Here is a 10,620-nt window from a genome sequence, read left to right as displayed (position 1 = left end):
TGCCAGCACTACATATAGTAGGAGTGCATTAGACTTTGAACTGAGGCCACTTTTATTGAGTATGCAACTCCTCTAATGTATACAAATACCCCCCTTTTTTTAAGAAAAACGATTTTATTTACTTATCCATAAAGACACAGAGAGAGAGAGAGAGAGGCAGAGACACAGACAGAGGGAGAAGCAGGCTCCATGCAGGGAGCCCGACGTGGGACTGGATCCAGGGTCTCCAGGATCACACCCAGGGCTGCAGGCAGCGCTAAACCACTGAGCCACCGAGGCTGCCCTGCAAATACCCGTTTTAAAAAATATTCAAGCTAATATGAATTCATCAGCCTAAGGAGGGTTGACTTTAACACTTTTAAAAACCCTGAATCTTTTTTTGCCAATTAGAGTTTTTTCTTTTTTTTTCCAGTTTTAATGATGTGTAATTGACCCACAACCCTGGATACCATGTCTTGACTTACACATATTGTGAAATAATCACCACATTGTTTTGTTTTGTTTTTAAAATTTTTATTTATTTATTTATTTATTTATTTATTTATTTATTTATGAGAGACAGAGAGAGAGAGAGAGAGAGAGAGAGAGAGGCAGAGACACAGGCAGAGGGAGAAGCAGGCTGCATGCAGGGAGCCCAATGGGGGATGCGATCTAGGACTCCAGGATCAGGCCTGGGCTGAAGGCAGATACTCAACCGCTGAGCCACCCAGGCATCCCGGATCACCACATTGTTTGGTTAACATCCATCAGCTCCTATAGATACAAAGAAAGAAAAAGAAAATTTTTTTCCTTGTGATGAAAACCCTTAAGATTTACTTTCTCAATAACTTTCAAATATATAAATATATATCATATGTCAGTGTTAAGGTGGTCATCATGTTATACATTACATTCCTAGTACTCATTTATTTTGTAACTGGAAGTTTGTACTTTCTGAGCACCTTCCTCCTTTTATGCCCCAACCCTGCGTCTGGCAATCATAAATCAGGTCTCTTTTTCTAGGAGTTTGGTTTCTCTTTCTTTCTTTCTTTCTTTCTTTCTTTCTTTCTTTCTTTCTTTCTTTCTTTCTTTCTTCTTATTCCACATATAAGTAGATCATACAATATTTGTCTTTCTTTGTCTGTATTTGTCTGTCAGTACTTGTCTTACCAAACCTTTCTAAGTAGGAATTACACCCAATGTATAGGAGAGAAGATGGAAGGGTGGGCAGTGGCCAAGTGTGTGACCAGCACCATACAGCTGGACAATGGTGGGACTGAGGTTTGAACTCTGGTCTGGCTGATGCTGACGTCTCAGCAATTCTCATGTTCCAAGTGTTTGTCCATCCTTTGACAAACAACATCAAAAATGATGTTAGAACCTCAGTAAATTCCAATTCCATACAGTAGCCCACCAAGGATGGGCCACCAAGAGGAGACATTTGCCTTCAGAGTTGAAGTGTTGGTTTATAAGAGTAGATTTAATGGTTTACTTAGAGATTCTCAATAGAGTTGTTTCTGGGTAAACTTAGTGATATCGCTGACAGGTTATTGAATCAGAATCAGGACAGTTGGTTTGAATCCTGGCTCTGTACTACTAAGGCAAAGGTTTTACCCTTTCTATGCCCCCATTGTCTCATCTGTAGGAAGGGGTTGATAATGTCTTCCTCACAGGATTCAGGTTGTGTCAAATGGGAATGCTCAGCAGAGTGCCTTGCATGTAGTTGGCACCCAAGAATGTTGATCTTCTTCCTTCCTTGTTTACCTTCTTCTTGCTTATGTATAGCACATGCTTGTAAGAGCCGAATGCAAAGCAAGAAACTGGAGCCAAGAGAGACATGGCAATCTTGGTTTGAAGAATTTCTCTCCTAGGTGGTGGTGTCCTCTGAGTGATTCCACATTCAGAGGCAAAACACATGCTCATTTCTGGTAAGTTCCCTGACTCAAACCATTCTCTGTCTGAGAGTTAGCTAGTTACCTGTGGTCAAACTCTCAATGACCTTGAATCCAGCATCTACAACATTATTTTCCCTGGAAAATGGCTCCTATTATGTCCTTGCCCAGACCACTGGTTTGTCTCTAAGAAAGATGGCAAGCATCTATTGCCAAGATGAATTGTTCTTATAGAAGGAAAATTCCTTGTGTGAGGATGAATCCAATCTTTGGATCAGTTAGACAGATATCACTCAGCTGAAGTCTAAGCAATTGTTCTGGCCATAAGTCTTGCCTTGCTTAAGGGCGTCCATTCAGAACCATGCTGTGAAAAGAGCTGATGTTCAGAAAAATACTCACCACTGACTCCTCGACAGATTTCAAATAGTACCTCTCCAAACCTTGGAGTGTCCCCTTCATTGAATTCCACAAACAATTTGAGACTTAGATTACTACCACTCAAATGGTCCCATCACTGCTTGGTGAAGGGTAAAATTCGTGTTGGGTCATGGTAGAGGTGAGGCTCATTTGTGGGCCCTAAGATGGTTGCAAGGAAGGAAAGAAAGGGACTTCACTGAGTGCTTACTTTGTGCCTAGTACTGTTAGATCCTTTCATACACATCTGCCTAGAAATTCTGTAAATGTGTTAACCATTCATAGCTCTATCATTTACCACATTCTGAAATCTGAGCAATAGAGGACTTAGTAACCCACATCTGAGTTTGAATTCTAACTGCCCGCATTGGAATAATAGCTCAGAAAAAAAAAAAAAAAAAAAGGAATAATAGCTCAGGGAGAGCAATGTTTGTTCACTGCCATATCCCCAGTACCTACAAAAGTTCCCTGCACATAATAGGACCTTAATCCTTATTTGCAAACTTGGGCAGGTTAGCCTCTTTAAAGCTTCTGTTGCCTCAATGATAAAAATGGGAAAAATAAAACCTACATCATATGATTTTTTAGTTACGCTTTTTTTTTTTAGATTTTATTTATTTATTCATGAGAGACACAGAGAGAGAGGTGCAGAGACACAGGCAGAGGGAGAAGCAGGCTTCATGCAGGGAGCCCAATGTGGGACTCGATCCTGGGTCTCCAGGATCACACCCTGGGCTGAAGGCAGGCGCTAAACCGCTGAGCCACCCAGCGTGCCCTACACTTTTTATTTTGAGATAATTATAGATTCACATGCAATGATAAGTAATACAGGGAGTTCCTATGTATCATTTCCCCAAGTGGTAACATCTTGCAAAACTACAATATAATACCACAGCCAGAATATTGACATTGATCAATCCATTGATCTTGGAAGATTTCTCTTCTGGGATTTTTATGTGGATCAAATGCAATTATATAGGCATAATGTGTAGCACAGTACATGCATATTGTAAATATTTAATAACGGTAGCTAATATCCTCTTAGAAGACAATATAGTGTATATCAGTGTTTCTCAAAGGGTAATGTGCCTATGAATCATCTGGGAAGCTTGTTGAAATGCAGATTCTTTTTTTTTAAGATTAATTGATTTATTTATTAATGAGAGACACACACACACACACACACACACACAGAGAGAGAGAGAGAGAGAGAGAGAGGCAGAGACATAGGCAGAGAGAGAAGCAGACTCCATGCAGGAAGCTCTATGCAGGACTTGATCCTGGGATCCCGGGATCACCCCCTGACCCAAAGGCAGACGCTCAACCACTGAGCCACCCAGGTGTCCCAAAATGCAGATTCTAAATCAGTTGGTCTGGGAATCGGCATTCCTAGCAAGCTTCCAGGGGATGTCTGATGTGGAGTGACACGTTAAGCACATGGACTCCAGAATTAGACTCCCAGGTTTAATTCTACTTGTACTGTTATTATTTTTAAGACTTTGGACAAGTTATTTAACATCTCTGTGGTTCAGTGTCTTAATTTGCTTCAATAATGGGAATATTTACAGTCCCTACCTCATAAGGCTGCTGTGAGACTTAAACTCGATAATTGTTTTAAAGCACTTAGAACAGTGTCCAGACCATAGTAAGTACTCATTAAATGTTAGGTATCATTATTACTTTAGATAATTTCTTTTTCTGGTTAAGATTTTATCTGAGAGAGAGAGAGAATGAGTGAAGAGAAGGCAGAGAGAGAGAGAGAGAGAGAGAGAGCATGATCAAGGGGGCGGGGGAGAAGGAGAAGTTGGCTCCCCACTGAGTAGGAAGCCTGACTGGGGCTTGATCCCAGGACTCTGAGATCATGACTTGAGCTGAAGGCAGGTGCTTAACCAACTGAGCCACTCAGGTACCTCTAGGTAATTTCTTATTCTGTATTCTTACACTGGAATAAGATCATTTGACTTTTTCCACTGGTTACTTTGGCCTCTGGAAAAGTATAAGTTCACCTGTTCCCACTTGAAGAGAAAAGAGAAGTTATGGCTAGAAGGGATTTTTAGAGCTCCTCTAGATCAGAAATGGTCGACATTCAGTACACCAGTTTCTACTCCGTGCCCATAGCAGACATTACTAATCAATCTTGACACTTATTTTTTCACTGGACCTCAATTGTGGCTTCAGAGTCTCCTCAAGAGAGGACTGCAGACAGAGCTGGTGCTCAAGATGACAACTGTTTGCCAAACCTGTACTGATCTAAGCTCTTCATAGGTGTGGAGACTTAGACACATAGGTGTCCAATGACTTTAATGGGGTCCCACTGTCACCTAGAGAACACACATCTTCTGAATGAGAATCCATATCTTCTGTCTCTTCAGGGATCTTTGTGGGATAATTTGGAGTGAAGAGAAGAAAAAAATGAGACATTCATGTGAGCACATTATATAAGCAAAGGGCTGGGGCAGAGGAGGACATTCTTCCATGGCAGGTTAATGCATTGATAAGAATGATGACTACATGTTTGCACTACAAGCAATTCAGGTGGGGAGCCATCTTGGTGTTTCCTCAGTTTCCTTCTTGGAAGTATAACATGGAAGAACAAATTGGAAAATAAACTATTAATTGGGAATTTGGTGTGGGAAAAAACCCCTGTTTTTACAATACTGAGTAATTGGAGAGCCTTAACAAACCGTTAAGGAACAAATGGCAAAGCAGAGAACTTGTTCTCAATTGAACTCCTGAGGGCCTTTCAAAGTCTTGCATTGCTCTGGGTGCCGCTCCCCTCCGCCTGCTGGCAGCTGTGTTATATATCCCGTAATTCCCATTCTCCTTTGCCCTATCCTTTCTCCTTGCCGGACTGTGCCTGATGTCATGGGCCCTCACAGACCCTCACGGATACCCCACTTCAAGGCAGATCAGATTGATGCCATTTCTAGGATTACTAGAAAGAGAAGAATCAGATTATCTCTGTGAACAATTTGAACTCTGAAGATAGAAAGGGAGTCCATTACCAGGGGAACAAAAGCCAAAAGGAGCAGTAGGAACAGTAGTACAGGAGCCAAAGTGACAAGGAAACTCCTTGGTGGAGGGATGAGAAGGAATTAAATGGAGGTGGGGGAGGCCCAGAGAAACAGAGAGGAAGAATGCCCAACGACACTGTGGCCCATGAAGGAGGCAGGATTATAGTCCACAGAGCTTCTTTCCATCCATGGCACTTTCTTTTCCTTTTAATTTATTTTTAAAGATTTTATTTATTTATGAGAGAGAGAGAGAGAGAGAGAGAGAGAGAGACAGGCAGAGGGAGAAGCAGGCTCCATGCAGGGAGCCCAACGTGGGACTCGATCCGGGGTCTCCAGGATCAGGCCCTGGGCCAAAGGCAGATGCTAAAACGCTGAGCCACCCAGGCTGCCCCTTTCTTTTCCTTTTAATTTTGTAATGTCTTAATATAAAAATTTCAAACACACACAAGAGTAGACAGAGCAGTATAATAAACCCCCTGTACCCATCACTTGGCTTCAACCATGATCAGTTCAGGGTGAATTTTGTTTTTTTCTCAATCTCCACTCACCCACCTCGTGGATTATTCATTCTTTTTTATTTTTATTTTATTTTTTCTTTTTTTTTCATTCTTTTTTTAAAAAAATAAATTTCTGGGGGTGCCTGGGTTTTTGTTTTTTCTCAATCTCTACTTACCCACCTCGTGGATTTTTTTCATTCTTTTTTTATTCTTTTTAATTTTTTTTCTTTTTCATGCTTTGAAAAAAAATAAATTTCTTGGGGCGCCTGGGTGGCACAGTTGGTTAAGCATTTGACTACTGATTTTGGCTCTGGTCATGATCTCAGGCTCCTGAGATCAAGCCCTGTGTTGGGCTCTGCACTCAGCAGGGAGTCTGCTTGAGTACTCTTTCTTTCTCCTCTGCCCCTCCCTCCACTCTCTCTTAAATTAATAAATAAATAGAATTAAAAAAAAATTTCTAGGGGCTCCTGGGTGGCACAGTCAGTTGAGTGTTGGGACTCTTGGTTTTAGCTCAGGTCCTGATCTCGGGGTTGTGAGATCAAGCCCTGTTCAGGGCTCCAGGCTCAGTGTGGTCTGTTTGAAATTCTCTCTCTCCTTCTCCCTCTGCCCCTCCCACTCATGCTCTCTCAAATAAATAAATAAATCTTTACAAAGAAAGATTCATTCCTATTGCTACACGTTAGTATAAGTGATTTGTGTAGGCTGTTAATATCCCATCGTGTGAATAGTCTGTGTACCTGACAGGTTCCAGTTCCAGTCCATCTATACCTTGAAGGCATACCCCGTTTTCCTCAGGATGACTTGAGTGTGTCTTTCTTCTGCACAACTAAAACAGCCAGGCTTAAACAACCATGCTTAGATGTTGTCAGAGCGAAGTCACACTAATGCTGATGTAAGAAAAGCAGTGAGATTGATTCTTGGAAAGGTCGAAGACTGATCACATCCATGAGAAAAGGCCCTCTGTCCCCAAGATTTATCTACAGAGTAAGGTTTGCTCTGAGCAGTGATGGAAATTAAAGAGGCAGCTTTAGGACCTCCACACTGACCCCAAATGGAAATCATTTAGCAGCACACAAATGGCAGAATTGTCATAGAAATCAAATGAGATAATGATATGTGGGAACACTTTGTAAACCCCAAAGCCAGTTTATAAATGTGCAGTTGTATTATTGTTGCTATCATTATTCATTTGCATTATCTGGGCAAATCATTTTCCCATCCCTCCATGTTAAGGTGGGGGTCTGTTTATAAGGTGCCACAGCAGGACTGGATTTAAGGTAGGAAGAGAGAAGGAGGATGTGAGTATTCATGGAATCCTATGCCTAGTCCTTGGTTCCGGCAACGGATCTTTAAGGTAAGAATTATTATCTGTTTTACAGATAAGAACACTGAGCTTGATAACATGCCCAAAGTCCTCTAACAAACACAGAGTTTGAATTCAAATCCAGTTCTGTCCAAATCCCAAGCCCTTTCTCCATCCTGCCACACTTCCTGAAATCTGCCCAGGCAGCCCTCACTCTTTCCTCATACCCTGCCCTAACTTGGCAGGATGAATACCTCCTTTTAATAATCTTTTCAGGGTGGTTCCCCCCCCCCCTCCTAGTCTGAGACTATTGATGACCTAACATGGAGTCTAAATAAAAATATCTTTGGGGAGGCTGGGAGCCTTCCCAGCTTTAATTTGTGAATTTTAATCTGGGAACTGGGGGACCAGGGTCAGCTATGCTTGGGTTGACTTGTCACTTGGGTTGTGCATTTACAGTGGTGCTGAGTGGCCTGAAGGAGCGAGTATTTCACAAGGGGCCATAAGACCCAGGCTCTGGTACAGGCAACACCTGCTTTAGGTAAAATATTGAGCCTGGCAGTAAAATGGAACTACTAGTACCTGTCCTGCTACCCAACAGGGGCTAAGCTCAAATGAGGTAATATGCTGTGACTTGATATGATTGGAGGAGGTAATAGATGGAAAAGCAGTTTGAAAACGGCAAAGCCTTCCCCCCTCCCCCTCCCGCCAGCATTAATGTAAGCTGGTATTTCTTTTTATTGCTATCATCGCCTCTCAGCAGAGCCTTCTTTCTCCCAGGGAAAGCCCTGTAGTAGGAGCTCCTAATACCGACCCAGGTTTGAGAACAGCCAGAAGGCGAGCAACATGAAGCCATTTAAAGCAAACCAGAGGAAGTCCAGTCTCTGACTATTTATTTTATGAAGTTAGCGGCTGGATATGTTAAGCAAATGTTTTCTTAATTGTGGCAGTACGAGAAAACAATGGGGCAAGGGCTGCTGGAGACTGGAGTAGCAGGCCTCCACCCCTCTTACCGCCCCCCCCCCGCCCCGCCCCGCCCAAATCTCTAGAGAATGACAGGAAAAAATTAAAGACAGGGCTTTTCTTTTCGTGGTCACATGTCTGCGCTGCTGCTGTAATAAGAACCTGCACCAATTAGAGATGTTTCACCTCCTCCCCCCTGCCCCTCCCCAGGCACATTGCAGAGCAGCCCGGGTTGTGGACTCCAGGAGTTTGCCAAACACAGCAAACACTGCTCCGAGAGCGGCTGGAGGGGGCTCTACCACTCCGACCTCCCTCCCTTTCCTCCTCTGCTCCCTCCTTCCACACTGTTTTCATTTACTAGGACTTCCTCCTCCGGGCGAGGGAGGGGGAGGAAAGACGCTGCTGGGCGCCTGGGGCGTGCGTGTGTGTGCGTGTGTGTGTGTGTGTGTGTGTGAAGCGGGGTGAGTGCCGGAGTGTAAAATGCTGTAATGGGAGGAAACCGAGCCGCGCCTGAGTTCCCCGGACTGCAGCGGCCGTTCTGATCGCAGCGGCACCTGAGCACACACTCCCCCAGCAAGGGCGACCTGTACCTGCAGGTACGTGCCGCCGGCCGGTCGGGGCAGTCTGACGTGGGGGTGTGGGTAAGGAGAAAGCGAGGCAGCAGCGGTCCGGGTCGGCGTCCCGCGGAGCGGGGAGACCGGGTGTGCGGGAGGCACCGCGTGCACCGCGGACCCGCGGGCGAGCCGGCGTGGGCGCGGCGGGGCGGGCGGGCGGCCGGGGCTGCTGGGCGGGGCCAGGACGGGTGCGGGTCGGAAGCCAGCGCCGCGGAGGTGCCGCAGGTCGGGCTCAAATGCTCTGGCGCTTGCTGGCTGCGCGTGGCGGCCAAGGGGCGGCGGGTGCAAGGGGTGTGGGGTACGGCTCGGCCGTGGCGCCGGTGTCACGTGTGCGGAGCCCACTGGGTGCGTGGGGACGTGCCTGGTCCACAGCAGCGCGCACCTGGACGCGCACGCAAGGTTCGGTTGTGCGTGGACACTGAAGGTGTGTTCGCACCCGCTGGGCCCTGGGGGTACAGGCACCCGCAGGGTAGGTGCTAGCCGCAGCCCCGCGGGGGGGGGGGGGGCTCTGCCCCGCGTGCGAGGCCCCGCCCCGCCGCCCGGCCGGCTCACCTGGGCGCGGCCCCCACCTGCCTGGCGGGAGGGGCGTGTCCGGGGGCGTGTCCGGGGCGTGTCCTGGCGGGCCAGGCGGAGCCCGGCGGAGCCCGGCGGAGCCCCGCGGAGGGCGGGCGGCGCCTCATTCCAGGGATTCCTCGCGCTTCCGCGCTCGCGTCCGCCGCGGAGCCGGCTCGGCGCGCGCCGCCCGCGTGTGCGTGTGCGTGTGGGTGTGCGTGTGGGTGTGCGTGTGGGTGTGCGGGGCGGGAGACCGTGCGGGAGCGCGGGCGCGAGCCCCGGAGTGCGCCCCGGAGTGCGCCCCCGCCGCGCCCCGCCCCCCGGGGCCCGGCCGGCCCGAGGCGGTGAGTGGGGCGGACTGGCCTGCGGGGAGCTCGGGTGGGCCGGCGTCCTCCGGGGGAGGGGCCGGCGGGTGCTCGCGGAGCTCCAGGGCTCTGGGGGAGGTCCGGCTCCAGGGGGGTCCCCGGGGCAGGCATCCGGGGAGCGCGAGGGCGAGGGCCGGGAGGGGGGCCGGCGCCCCCCGGACCGGGGCCCTGGCGGGCGGCGAAGCAGGGCTGGATGCAGGGCTGGATGCAGGGCTGGATGCAGGGCTGCGGGCGCGGGGCTCCCCTCCCGTGCTTCCCTGTGCTCCCTGCCCCAAAACGGAACGGCGCACTCTTCCAGCACCGAGTGCAGGCCTCGCCGAAACGCAAAGGTCTTTTCCTTTTTTTTTTTCTTTTTTACTTAAAGTCTCCTTTGATTTCTGACGCTGAGACATTGAAATGATCTCAGGTTAGGATGACAGTACTTGCTGGGGCTATTAGTCTTTATGCGCTTTACTGGCATGTATTCGTCTATTTAAGCTAGATGATTAAAATCGGTTTCACTTTGATCATTGGTGCTGTGTATTTGCTGGTTGTATTTCCTTCTCTGTGGTTAATAAGAACCAGCAGCCCAGGGGCCGGGAGTGGAGGCGGCTCTTCTAGTTTTTATCGCAGCTGGTTGCTACCTTCTGTCTGAAAGGTGCTATCTTCCAGTTTGTAGATCTTGCAGGTCTTTTTCAAAACCCAAGCCTACCTTGACGAGAATGAAGGGTTGCATTTGGTTCCTCTGAACATTCAAAGACAAAACCAAGAAACGATAGCTTTTCTGTTAGTGTTTGAAGGTCAGTTTTGCATACCGTGTTAGCGTACCACACTTGAACTCTTTGCTCTAGTCCACTAACTTGTAATGTTCATTGTTTCCTCCTTGCCGCGCGTGACTGCGAGGAGTAGCGTGGGTAGTTGAAAGGGAGCTTTGGGGTCATGCCTTAGGGCTGTACTGATGACATGATCTCGGCACACGTTATTTATCATCTCTAAATCTCAGTGCCTTAATTTTAAATAAGGCGTTTAGAAATACTTTCTTCAGAAA

General features: G+C 47.4%; 1 protein-coding gene across 4 annotated transcripts in view; it reads left to right on the top strand.

The window, feature by feature from the left end:
- Positions 1-8,304: 8,304 nt before the first annotated feature.
- VGLL4 (vestigial like family member 4) overlaps positions 8,305-10,620 on the top strand; it is a 165,068-nt gene continuing 162,752 nt past the window's right edge. The window contains exon 1 of one of the 4 annotated variants that reach the window (XM_041763272.1): positions 8,305-8,658. The gene's annotated coding sequence lies outside the window, so the exon portion shown is untranslated. The other 3 variants (XM_041763275.1, XM_041763274.1, XM_041763271.1) reach the window with 3 other exon arrangements.

This window comes from Vulpes lagopus, chromosome 7 (assembly GCF_018345385.1).
Source record: "Vulpes lagopus strain Blue_001 chromosome 7, ASM1834538v1, whole genome shotgun sequence".
Taxonomy (NCBI): domain Eukaryota; kingdom Metazoa; phylum Chordata; class Mammalia; order Carnivora; family Canidae; genus Vulpes; species Vulpes lagopus.
The sequence above is the reverse complement of the archived record's forward strand: the minus strand, read 5'-3'. Positions and strand labels throughout refer to the sequence as shown.